The sequence below is a fragment of the Choloepus didactylus genome, chromosome 4 (assembly GCF_015220235.1).
Source record: "Choloepus didactylus isolate mChoDid1 chromosome 4, mChoDid1.pri, whole genome shotgun sequence".
Lineage (NCBI taxonomy): Eukaryota > Metazoa > Chordata > Mammalia > Pilosa > Megalonychidae > Choloepus > Choloepus didactylus.
The window spans coordinates 98,624,296-98,637,953 of NC_051310.1; the positions used below are offsets into that span (position 1 = coordinate 98,624,296).

A 13,658-nucleotide genomic window follows, 5' to 3' on the forward strand; every position below is an offset into this window, starting at 1 on the left:
ATGCTTCTTTTATCTGTTCTGCCACTCTGTGTCTTTTGATTGGAGAATTTAATCCATTAACATTCAGTGGTATTGCTGTAAAGGCAGTACTTAATTCAGCCATTTGGTGTTTTCATATGTCCTATCTTTTTTATTTTATTTTGCCTCTCCCTTTATAGCAACCTCCTTTTCTGTATAGTTGATCTTTTGTGATGTATCTGACTGATCTCTTTCTCGTTTCTGATTCTGTATATTTTTTTAAATAATTTCTTTGTGGTCACTGTGGATTTATATTGTACAACCTACATCTATAACCTACAGGTTGAAAAGTAATCAACGTAACATCAATTGCATACATGTTCTCTGCTCCCATTTCCCTCTGTTTCCCCTCTTTATGTTGTTTTGTCCCACTTTACAACTTTATATTTTATGTGTCTGTTATCACAAGATATGCCTTTTTCTTGTTCAGTTGTATTCTGCTTCTTATATGAATTAAAGAGTAGAGTTGCATATTGAGAATACAGTACTATCTGGTTTTGCATTTGCCCTTTTGGTTATCCTTTCTGATGATCTTCATTTCTTCACACTATTCCAAGCCACTCTCCTGTCTTTTCCTTTCAACCTGCAGAACTCCCTTTAATGATTCTTGTTGGGTAGGTCTTTTGTTGACGGTTTCTGTTTGTCTGTGAATATTTTAAACTCTCCCTCATCTTCGAAGGACAGTTTTGCCAGAAACTGAAAAGAATTTTGGCTGGCAATTTATCTCTTTCAGTATGTTAAATATACCATACCATTGCCTTCTCATATCCATAGTTTCTGATGAGAAATTGGCACTTAGTCTTATTACAGTTTCTTTTTATGTGACAAATCGCTTTTTCTCTTGCTGTTTTCATGATTCTCTCTTTATCTTTGGCATTTGACAGTCTGATTAGTATGTGTTTCAGAGTAGTTCTATGAGTAGTTCTTTACGGAGTACACTGTGCTTCTTGGACATGTATATTTACATCTTCCATAAGAGTTGGGATGTATATTTACATCTTCTTCTGGGACATCCATGATGTGTATGTTTGTGTGCTTCACACTATCACTTAAATCCCTGAGACACTGCTCAATTTTTCTATTCTTTTCTCTATTTGTTCTTCTGACTGTATGATTTTGATTGTTTTGTCTTCTAGTTCACTAATTCTTTCTTCTGCCAGTTCACATCTGCTGTTCTTTGCCTTTAGTGTATTTTTAATCTCTGCTCTTGTGCCTTTAATCCCCATAATTTCTGTTATTTTTTTTATACTTTCACATTCTTCTTTATGCTGACACATTGTCTTCTTAATATCTTTTATCTCTTTATGCATAATATTTTCCTTCATCTCCTTGAATTGATTTAGGGTTTTGTTTCAACTTGTTTGATTAAGTTGTTCCAAATTCTGTGTATCCTCTGAAGTTTTAATTTCTTTTCTTGACTGAGCATAACTTCCTGTTTCTTAGTATAACTTGTAATTTGTTGCTGATGTCTAGGCATCTGATTATCTTGATGAGGTAATTTTGAAGGTCAGTTTCTCCCTCTTGCTAGGGTTTTATTGTTGATTGGCTTTGTATTGTGGCTCTTCTTTAATGCTTGGTCCGAATTACTCTGGACCTTTAAAATAGCCCAAGTTTGATCAGATTTTCTTCTCTTTTCTTCATCTGATTTTTGCTCTGGATATGTTGTACAATTTTTAAGATTGTACTTTTTGCATATTGTTTCATCCAGGAGAAAGCTTCCTTTCCTCTTTTCCTTCTCTGGGAATTTTGATCTGTTTGTTTTTGTGCAGAATTTTCTCCCCAGCTCCTATTATTTGTTTAAATTCTCTCCCTAACTCAGTGCCCTGTTTTCTTTATACTTTTCAGTTCTGGGACCCTCTGGTGTTGTAGCAGTTCAGTTTAAACACCCACCCACCCCTTTTTTTTCTCTCTCTGTGAGGCTTTTCTGCCTCCAGTTTCTTCTCTGTTAGGGTATCCTGCCCGGGGGATGGGGTTAATTCAGAAAGGTGTGTAAGTTCAGAAAAGTCTATTATGCATTTATGTGGCCCAGCTTACAGTAACTGGATTGAGGGAGTACACCACTTGACAGCTGCCGTTCTACTGCAGTCTCTCTCCCACTGTCTGGTGGCCCTTTTGTGTGCAGCATCCTTAGTGACCTTTGTCCCGCCCTGCATCTCTGTGGCCTTGGGTCCCTGTGCCTGGATATATGTGGAGTTCTAACTCACTGCTGTGAGTGGCTTTGTAGTCTGTCCCTGGTGGGAGGGAGGGATCTGGGCTGCTGCTTCCAAGCAACTCCTAAGCCGTGCGGACCAAATGAGGTGGAGGGAAGAAGATTGGCGGGTCGGGATGGAAGTTTCTTACCTATTTTTCTCTTTGTTTGATTCAGGATTTGTGGAGTACTTCTCATTTCTACTGTCCTCCAGAGTTCTAAGCAAGTGGGATTTCTCCTTTCATTCACTGAACCTCTGGGGAGGTTCTTTCAGGGCATGTCTTACATTGCCAGGTTGGTAACATCACCCCTAAATACTTTTTTGAATTAATGAAACAAAGAACTGGTTATCATGCTCAGGCTGTATGAGAAGGTAGTAAGCAGAAGAAAGAAATTAGTGAAATGAGTGAGGTCCCCTGTTTATTCATCAGAAGATCTCGGTTTTGTTTCTAAGACTTTCACTGACTTGCTGTATATTTTCAGTCTATTCATGTGATGTCAGTCTCCTTAACAGTAAAATGGAAGTTGTATCCTGTCATTAAGTCATGTTCTAAAGATGTCTGTGAGACTAATTCCTGTTAGACACCAGAGCACGCGCACCCACACACACAAGAGCCACATCCCATGAAAAATTGCATGTTAGTAATTGTATTGTAAATCAGACTGATGATCTGTCTGCCATAACATCTTGTCTCTGGCAGAGACATTGATGTATAATATTTGGAGTTTAACATGGGAATTCCTTTCCTTGATGTCCCTGATATTAAATATACCATAAGAATTTCTTAATTATCCCGTACTGCTATAACATCCATTGCTTTCTCAATTTAAGATTCTCGTGAAGTAAAGCAGTAGAGCAAATACACTCTTTTTTCCCCCATCTCCATAGATCTGGGTGTGTCTGAGGGAATCTGTGCAAATGTTAGTTTATTCAATCAAACTGAATTATTTTGGCTATTATGAAGGTATTGCTGGGAGCTTTTAGTGGATGTGGAGAAGTATACAAACTTGTCCTTACACTCTAGGTGCTTAAAATTAGTTCATTTATATATTTGGAACACTTATATAGTCCACAGTCTGCTATATACTGGGATTGTAGGGAATGGAAAAAGATGTGGTCATTGTCCTAAAGGAGAGTCTAGAAAAGGAAACAGTAAAGGCAAATGATAAAGGTAAATACTAAAGCAGTGGAACATAGCCTGGGGGAGGGGTAATAGGAAAGCTTTTCAAAGGGAGATGTTTGATATAAATTTTGCAGGACAAGATGAGTTTTGTCAGGTGAAGGTAAAGATGGGGAGGAAAAATATATTCAGGGATATTTAGGAAAGACAGAACAGAAACAATTTAAAATAGGCTTTGGAACCACATGGATCTAGATTTAATTTGGCTCCACTGCTTATTAGCTGTATTTAGGCTTGGGCAAGTATCCTCATCTCTGATTTCTTTTCTGTAAATCAGGATAATATCAACCATGTAGATTTGTTAGGGTTAAAGTGATGTATTCAGTGCTTTAAATATTTTTAATATATTCTTTAGGAAGAGTATATTGGTAAGCATTTTGGAAAATAGGTTGGGGAGGGGAGAAAGAGAAAGTAAGGGGGCTGTTGTGATAATTCAGGTGTGGTAATAAAGGTGCAAAACAAGGCACTGGCAGTAGAGATGAGGAAAAAAAAAACAGTTAAATGGGGGACTGTGCAATGAAAATCAGTAGGACTTGGCAAGTGATTGAATTGAAGTTAGAGAGGACTGGAAGAGGGAGAAGCAGCTATGATTCCAAAATTTAAAGCTTGAGAGGATGGTGTAAACATTACGAGGCCACGAGGAATGTAGGAGTTGGGGCAGATTTTGGAGGAGAGGGGGGAAATAAAGATGAATTCAGTTTGGTTTCTTTGTCTGTTGCAGACTAGAATGCATAAACTCCAGGTGGGAATAGTAAATACACAGAGGCAGAGCCACTGATAGCAAGAGGGTGACACCTGAGGACTGGCATCAGCGGAGGAGAGAGAAAAATTAAAAAGAAGATCCATGACCCTCAGTAATCTACAATTTGCCCCATACAAACAAACATACCCATACAAGAAATAAGTTTCATAATGCAGTGTTTACTCTTACTATGTTCAGTAAACTTTAATATGTTTTATTCTGTTGTATTTAATTTAAAAATGATGATTGTACCCCACTATTGAGTTCATGACGAACCAGTGGATCATGTCTTGAAACATCATATAAAGCAGAGTTAAAGAAATGTACTGTGACTAGAACAGTGTTTTGCCATAGTAAATGTTCAATAAAGGTATTAAGTGATGCCTCTCTCCTGATAATTGGACAAAACACCCATTTAGTCTTATTGGCACAACACCATTTTTATTATTTAGAAATTTATTGGAAAATAATAAATGTATGGTAAAGAAATTCAACTTTATGTCCTATCTGGGCACGTTGACTAAAAATGAAATTAACACCCCTTTATTGCTTTCTTCATCTCCATCTCACAACTTCTAAACACCTACGTTGTTATACTTACATTGTCAAGTTTTATAATGTTTGAGTTATTTTCTGTAAATATTATGAGTCTGCTGAGCATTATCTGTGGCTGATTTCCAAATTTGAAATTTCAGTAAACAGAATTTATGGTTATTTTGATTATGGGAATATTATTCACTATTAAACCAAATTGTATGATTGACTTTATAAGAAAAGGATACATTTCTTTGTCACTAGATCTGTGTGGCTTGAAGGGAAATGTTATCAAGTGCCAATATCACATATTTTTTCTTATATTCTACCAATTGCTCAAACTCATGACATGTTTTAGTTTGTTCCTATTTGGATTATAAATTTTTAATGTAGCTCTTTGCTTTTCTAGGAGTTTCTAATTGCTTTATTTTTCATTTTTGACTAAACGAGTTTGCCTTTATCTTTTAACTCGATCATTAGTCATTTTGTCTGTTAAAATGAACCCACTTTCTTCTTGAAAATACTCTCACCCCCCTATCTCCCCATCTGATATTGCACAGCCATTGTCCTGGGGTCCTCCTTACTATATTTCTGGGTTAGGGCTGTTTCTTGAAATCACTGCCTTCCTCTTTCTTGGATTCTTTGTTGTGTTGTCGTTGTCTCCCCCCTCCCCCCTCCCCCCTTTTATTTGAGTACGTTCTCAAGTAATTTTTTTTTTTTTTTTTGAGAAAATGTGTATAGAAGGCAAACTTTTAAATACTTCATACATTAGGAAATGTCTTTTTTAAATGCTCTCACTTGATTGATAGTTTGGATTCCAAATTTAAAATTATTTTTCCTCATTATCCTCAGTACTGTGGCCTCTATTCAGATGAAGACTTGAATCTTTAATTTTCCATTATATATTCGATTATTTCTTCTCCTTTGGGACTTTAATTCTTATTAGTCATATAGTAAAAATCCTACAGCGATCTCCTATGTCTTAACATATTTTCATCAGTTCTCCTATTTCTCTGTTTTTCCCCTTACTCTTTCTCCTGAATTGTTTTAATTTTAACAATCTTAAGTTTAATTTCCAATTATTATTTCTTATTCTCTGATTGCTTCCTTCCCATAGCAGCCTATTGTTGTTTTATAGAGGCAATTATCTTCTTGAGTCTATCTGAGAAAGTTAATTAGATTTTTATTTATTTATTTATTTATTTATTTTTTAATATTCCTTTTATTGAGATATATTCACATACCACACAGTCATACAAAACAAATCATACATTCGATTGTTCACAGTACCATTACATAGTTGTACATTCATCACCAAAATCAATCCCTGACACCCTCATTACCACACTCACAAAAATAACCAGAATAATAATTAAAGTGAAAAAGAGCAACTAAAGTAAAAAAGAACACTGGGTGCCCTTGTCTGTTTGTTTGTTTGTTTCCTTCCCCCACCTTTCCACTCATCCATCCACAAACTAGACAAAGGGGAGTGTGATCCCCGTGGCCCCCCCATCCCACTGTCCCCCCTCATAAGCCACATTTTTATACAATTGTCTTCAAGATTCATTGGTTCTGGGTTGTAGTTTGATAGTTTCAGGTATCTACCACCAGCTACCCCAATTCATTAGAACCTAAAAAGGGTTGTCTATATTGTGCATAAGAGTGCCCACCAGAGTGACCTCTCAGCTCCTTTTGGAATCTTTCTGCCACTGAAGCTTATTTCATTTCCTTCCACATCCCCCTTTTGGTTAAGAAGATGTTCTCCATCCCACGATGCCGGGTATGCATTCCTCCCTGGGAGTCATATTCCACGTTGCCAGGGAGATTCACTCCCCTGGGTGTCAGATCCCACATAGGGGGGGAGGTCAGTGATTTCACCTTTCAAGTTGGCTTAGCTGGAGAGAGAGGGCTACATCTGAGCAGCAAAGAGGCACTCGGGAGGAGGCTCTTAGGCACAATTATAGGGAGGCCTAGCCTCTCCTTTGCAGCAGCAGTCTTCCCAAGGGCAAATCCCATGGTAGAGGGCTCAACCCATCAAACCACCAGTCCCCTATGTCTGTGGCCATCTCTCATACTCTTTTTTTTTTTTTTTTTTTTTTTATCATCATTTTATTGAGATATATTCACATACCACGCAGTCATACAAAACAAATTGTAGTTTCGATTGTTTACAGTACCATTACATAGTTGTACATTCATCACCTAAATCAATCCCTGACACCTTCATTAGCACACCCACAAAAATAACAAGAATAATGATTAGAGTGAAAAAGAGCAATTGAAGTAAAAAAGAACACTGGGTACCTTTGTCTGTTTGTTTGCTTCCCCTACTTTTCTACACATCCATCCATAAACCAGACAAAGTGGAGTTTGGTCCTTATGGCATTCCCAATCCCACTGTCACCCCTCATAAGCTACATTTTTATACACCTGTCTTCGAGATTCATGGGTTCTGGGTTGTAGTTTAATAGTTTCAGGTATCCACCACCAGCTACCCCAATTCTTTAGAACCTAAAAAAGGTTGTCTAAAGTGTGCGTAAGAGTGCCCACCAGAGTGATCTCTCGGCTCGTTTTGGAATCTCTCTGCCACTGAAGCTTATTTCATTTCCTTTCACATCCCCCTTTTGGTCAAGAAGATATTCTCCATCCCACGATGCCGGGTCTACATTCCTCCCCGGGAGTCATATTCCACGTTGCCAGGGAGATTCACTTCCCTGGGTGTCTGATCCCACGTAGTGGGGAGGGCAGTGATTTCACCTTTCAAGTTGGCTTAGCCAGAGAGAGAGGGCCACATCTGAGCAACAAAGAGGCATTCAGGAGGAGACTCTTAGGCACAAATACAGGGAGGCCTAGCCTCTCCTTTTTTTTTTTTTTTTTTTTTTTTTTTTTAATCATCATTTTATTGAGATATATTCACATACCACGCAGTCATACAAAACAAATTGTACTTTCGATTGTTTACAGTACCATTACATAGTTGTACATTCATCACCTAAATCAATCCCTGACACCTTCATTAGCACACACACAAAAATAACAAGAATAATAGAGTGAAAAAGAGCAATTGAAGTAAAAAAGAACACTAGGTACCTTTGTCTGTTTGTTTGCTTCCCCTACTTTTCTACACATCGATCCATAAACTAGACAAAGTGGAGTTTGGTCCTTATGGCATTCCCAATCCCACTGTCACCCCTCATAAGCTACATTTTTATACAACTGTCTTCGAGATTCATGGGTTCTGGTTTGTAGTTTAATAGTTTCAGGTATCCACCACCAGCTACCCCAATTCTTTAGAACCTAAAAAAGGTTGTCTAAAGTGTGCGTAAGAGTGCCCACCAGAGTGATCTCTCGGCTCGTTTTGGAATCTCTCTGCCACTGAAGCTTATTTCATTTCCTTTCACATCCCCCTTTTGGTCAAGAAGATATTCTCCATCCCACGATGCCGGGTCTACATTCCTCCCCGGGAGTCATATTCCACGTTGCCAGGGAGATTCACTTCCCTGGGTGTCTGATCCCACGTAGTGGGGAGGGCAGTGATTTCACCTTTCAAGTTGGCTTAGCCAGAGAGAGAGGGCCACATCTGAGCAACAAAGAGGCATTCAGGAGGAGACTCTTAGGCACAAATACAGGGAGGCCTAGCCTCTCCTTTTTTTTTTTTTTTTTTTTTTTTTTAATCATCATTTTATTGAGATATATTCACATACCACGCAGTCATACAAAACAAATTGTACTTTCGATTGTTTACAGTACCATTACATAGTTGTACATTCATCACCTAAATCAATCCCTGACACCTTCATTAGCACACACACAAAAATAACAAGAATAATAGAGTGAAAAAGAGCAATTGAAGTAAAAAAGAACACTAGGTACCTTTGTCTGTTTGTTTGCTTCCCCTACTTTTCTACACATCGATCCATAAACTAGACAAAGTGGAGTTTGGTCCTTATGGCATTCCCAATCCCACTGTCACCCCTCATAAGCTACATTTTTATACAACTGTCTTCGAGATTCATGGGTTCTGGTTTGTAGTTTAATAGTTTCAGGTATCCACCACCAGCTACCCCAATTCTTTAGAACCTAAAAAAGGTTGTCTAAAGTGTGCGTAAGAGTGCCCACCAGAGTGATCTCTCGGCTCGTTTTGGAATCTCTCTGCCACTGAAGCTTATTTCATTTCCTTTCACATCCCCCTTTTGGTCAAGAAGATGTTCTCCATCCCACGATGCCGGGTCTACATTCCTCCCCGGGAGTCATATTCCACGTTGCCAGGGAGATTCACTTCCCTGGGTGTCTGATCCCACGTACGGGGGAGGGCAGTGATTTCACCTTTCAAGTTGGCTTAGCCAGAGAGAGAGGGCCACATCTGAGCAACAAAGAATAGCCTCTCCTTTGCAGCAACCGTCCTCCCAAGGGTAAAACTTATGGTAGAGGGCTCAACCCATCAAACCACCAGTCCCCTATGTCTGTGGTCATGTTAGCAACCATGAAGGTGGGGTAGGCAAATACCCCTGCATTCTCCACAGGCTCCTCAAGGGGGCACTACATCTTTTTTTTTTTTTTTTTTCCTTGTTTGTCTTTTTTCTTTTTTCTTTTTTTTTTTTTTAACTTTCCCTTCTTTTTTAAATCAACTGTATGAAAAAAAAAGTTAAAAAGAAAACAAACATACAATAAAAGAACATTTCAAAGAGACCCTAACAAGGGAGTAAGAAAAAGACAACTAACCTAAGATAACTGCTTAACTTCCAACATGTTCCTACTTTACCCCAAGAAAGTTACATAATATAGCAACATTTCAGTGAACTTGTTCCTACTACATCCATCAGAAATTAACAGACCATAGTCATTTCTGGGCATCCCCAGAACGTTAAATAGCTTATCTGTTCTTCTTGGATTATTGTTCCCCCTTCCTTAATTGCTCTCTACTGCTAGTTCCCCTACATTCTACATTATAAACCATTTGTTTTACATTTTTCAAAGTTCACATTAGTGGTAGCATATAATATTTCTCTTTTTGTGCCTGGCTTATTTCGCTCAGCATTATGTCTTCAAGGTTCATCCATGTTGTCATATGTTTCACCAGATCGTTCCTTCTTACTGCCGCGTAGTATTCCATCGTGTGTATATACCACATTTTATTTATCCACTCATCTGTTGAAGGACATTTGGGTTGTTTCCATCTCTTGGCAATTGTGAATAATGCTGCTATGAACATTGGCATGCAGATATCTGTTCGTGTCACTGCTTTCCGATCTTCCGGGTATATACCGAGAAGTGCAATCGCTGGATCGAATGGTAGCTCTATATCTAGTTTTCTAAGGAACTGCCAGACTGACTTCCAGAGTGGCTGAACCATTATACAGTCCCACCAACAATGAATAAGAGTTCCAATTTCTCCACATCCCCTCCAGCATTTGTAGTTTCCTGTTTGTTTAATGGCAGCCATTCTAACCGGTGTTAGATGGTATCTCATTGTGGTCTTAATTTGCATCTCTCTAATAGCTAGTGAAGCTGAACATTTTTTCATGTGTTTCTTGGCCATTTGTATTTCCTCTTCAGAGAACTGTCTTTTCATATCTTTTGCCCATTTTATAATTGGGCTGTCTGTACTATTGTCATTGAGTTGTAGGATTTCTTTGTATATGCAAGATATCAGTCTTTTGTCAGATACATGGTTTCCAAAAATTTTTTCCCATTGAGTTGGCTGCCTCTTTACCTTTTTGAGAAATTCCTTTGAGGTGCAGAAACTTCTAAGCTTGAGGAGTTCCCATTTATCTATTTTCTCTTTTGTTGCTTGTGCTTTGGGTGTAAAGTCTAGGAAGTGGCCTCCTAATACAAGGTCTTGAAGATGTTTTCCTACATTATCTTCTAGGAGTTTTATGGTACTTTCTTTTATATTGAGATCTTTGGTCCATTTTGAGTTAATTTTTGTGTAGGGGGTGAGGTAGGGGTCCTCTTTCATTCTTTTGGATATGGATATCCAACTCTCCCAGCCCCATTTGTTGAAAAGACCATTATGGCTCAGTTCGGTGACTTTGGGGGCCTTATCAAAAATCAGTCGGCCATAGATCTGAGGGTCTATCTCTGAATTCTCAATTCGATTCCATTGATCTATATGTCTATCTTTGTGCCAGTACCATGCTGTTTTGGCAACTGTGGCTTTATAATAAGCTTCAAAGTCAGGGAGTGTAAGTCCTCCCACTTCGTTTTTCTTTTTAGAGTGTCTTTAGCAATTCGAGGCATCTTCCCTTTCCAAATAAATTCGATAACTAGCTTTTCCAAGTCTGCAAAGTAGGTTGTTGGAATTTTGATTGGGATTGCATTGAATCTGTAGATGAGTTTGGGTAGAATTGACATCTTAATGACATTTAGCCTTCCTATCCATGAACATGGAATATTTTTCCATCTTTTAAGGTCCCCTTCTATTTCTTTTAGTAGAGTTATGTAGTTTTCTTTGTATAGGTCTTTTACATCTTTGGTTAAGTTGATTCCTAGGTACTTGATTTTTTTAGTTGCTATTGAAAATGGTATCTTTTTCTTGAGTGTCTCTTCAGTTTGTTCATTTCTAGCATATAGAAACATTACTGACTTATGTGCATTAATCTTGTATCCCGCTACTTTGCTAAATTTGTTTATTAGCTTTAGTAGGTGTATCGTCGATTTCTCAGGGTTTTCTAGATATAAGATCATATCATCTGCAAACAATGACAGTTTTACTTCTTCTTTTCCAATTTGGATGCCTTTTATTTCTTTGTCTTGCCGGATTGCCCTGGCTAGCACTTCCAGCACAATGTTGAATAACAGTGGTGATAGCGGGCATCCTTGTCTTGTTCCTGATCTTAGAGGGAAGGCTTTCAGTCTCTCACCATTGAGTATTATGCTGGCTGTGGGTTTTTCATATATGCTCTTTATCATGTTGAGGAAGTTTCCTTCAATTCCTACCTTTTGAAGTGTTTTTATCAAAAAGGGATGTTGGATTTTGTCAAATGCTTTTTCAGCATCTATTGAGATGATCAATTGATTTTTCCCTTTCGAGTTTTTAATGTGTTGTAATACATTGATTGTTTTTCTTATGTTGAACCATCCTTGCATGCCTGGAATGAACCCCACTTGGTCATGGTGTATGATTTTTTTAATGTGTCTTTGGATTCGATTTGCAATTATTTTGTTGAGGATTTTTGCATCTATATTCATTAGGGAGATTGGCCGGTAGTTTTCCTTTTTTGTAGCATCTTTGCCTGGTTTTGGTATTAGATTGATGTTAGCTTCATAAAATGAGTTAGGTAGTGTTCCATTTTTTTCAATGTTTTGAAAGAGTTTGAGTAAGATTGGTGTCAGTTCTTTCTGGAAAGTTTGGTAGAATTCCCCTGTGAAGCCATCTGGCCCTGGGCATTTATTTGTGGGAAGATTTTTGATGACTGATTGGATCTCTTTGCTTGTGATGGGTTGGTTGAGGTCTTCTATTTCTTCTCTGGTCAGTCTAGGTTGTTCATATGTTTCCAGGAAATTGTCCATTTCTTCTACATTATCCAGTTTGTTGCCATACAGTTGTTCATAATATCCTCTTATAATTTTTTAAATTTCTTCAGGATCTGCAGTTATGTTACCTTTTTCATTCATTATTTTGTTTATATGGGTCTTCTCTCTTTTTGATTTTGTCAGTCTAGCTAGGGGCTTGTCAATCTTGTTGATCTTCTCAAAGAACCAACTTTTGGTGATATTTATCCTTTCTATTGTTTTTTTGTTCTCTATGTCATTTATTTCTGCTTTAATCCTTGTTATTTCTTTTCTTGTACTTGGTTTAGGATTGGTTTGCTGTTCATTTTCTAGCTTCTTCAGTTGATCCATTGGTTCTTTGATTTTGGCTCTTTCTTCCTTTTTAATATATGCGTTTAGTGCTATAAATTTCCCCCTTAGCACTGCTTTTGCTGCATCCCATAAGTTTTGGTATGTTGTGTTCTCATTTTCATTCGTCTCTATATATTTAGCAATTTCTCTTGCTATTTCTTCTTTAATCCACTGATTGTTTAGGAGTGTGTTGTTTAACCTCCAGGTATTTGTGAATTTTCTAAGTCTCTGATGGTTATTGACTTCTAATTGTATTCCATTGTGGTCAGAGAATGTGCTTTGAATAATTTCAATCTTTTTAAATTTATTGAGGCTTGTTTTATGTCCCAGCATATGATCTATTCTGGAGAAAGTTCCGTGAGCACTAGAAAAGTATGTGTATCCTGGTGATTTGGGATGTAATGTCCTGTAGATGTCTGTTAAATCTAATTCATTTATCAGATTGTTTAGGTTTTCAATTTCCTTATTGGGGTTGATCTATCTATAGGAGAGAGTGATGTGTTGAAGTCTCCCACAATTATTGTGGAAACATCAATTGCTTCCTTTAGTTTTGCCAATGTTTCTCTCATGTATTTTGTGGCACCTTGATTGGGTGCATAGACATTTACGATTGTTATTTCTTCTTGCTGAATTGCCCCTTTTATTAGTATGTAGTGGCCTTCTTTGTCTCTCAAAACATCCCTGCATCTGAAGTCTATTTTATCTGAGATTAATATTGCTACACCTGCTTTCTTTTGGCTGTAGCTTGCATGAAATATTTTTTTCCATCCTTTCACTTTCAGTTTCTTTGTGTCCCTGTGTCTAAGATGAGTCTCTTGTATGCAACATATTGATGGTTCATTTTTTTTGATCCATTCTGCGAATCTATATCTTTTAATTGGGGAGTTTAATCCATTTACATTCAACGTTAAAACCGTGAAGGCATTTCTTGAATCGGCCATCTTATCCTTTGGATTATGTTTGCCATATTTTTCCCTCTCTCTATTAATATCCTTTATTGTACCCATACCGAATCTCTTTAGTACTGAACCTTTCTCCAGGTCTCTCTGTCCTGTCTTTGTTTCTCTGTCTGTAGGTCTCCCTTGAGTATCTCCAGTAGGGCAGGTCTCTTGTTAGCAAATTCTCTCAGCATTTCTTTGTCTGTGAAAAA

At 37.7% G+C, this 13,658-nt stretch overlaps 1 protein-coding gene across 5 annotated transcripts in view; it reads left to right on the forward strand.

Moving 5' to 3' along the window:
- Positions 1-13,658, forward strand: part of LOC119531699 (5-formyltetrahydrofolate cyclo-ligase) — a 65,211-nt gene that overhangs the window by 6,733 nt on the left and 44,820 nt on the right. For 4 of the 5 annotated variants that reach the window (XR_005216386.1, XR_005216387.1, XR_005216388.1 and 1 more), the window contains exons 2-3: positions 2,384-2,500; positions 4,109-5,183. The exons of the other annotated variant lie outside the window; for it this stretch is intronic. The gene's annotated coding sequence lies outside the window, so the exon portion shown is untranslated. Of the gene's footprint in view, positions 1-2,383; positions 2,501-4,108; positions 5,184-13,658 lie in introns of those variants that run through there. 5 annotated transcript variants of the gene reach the window in all.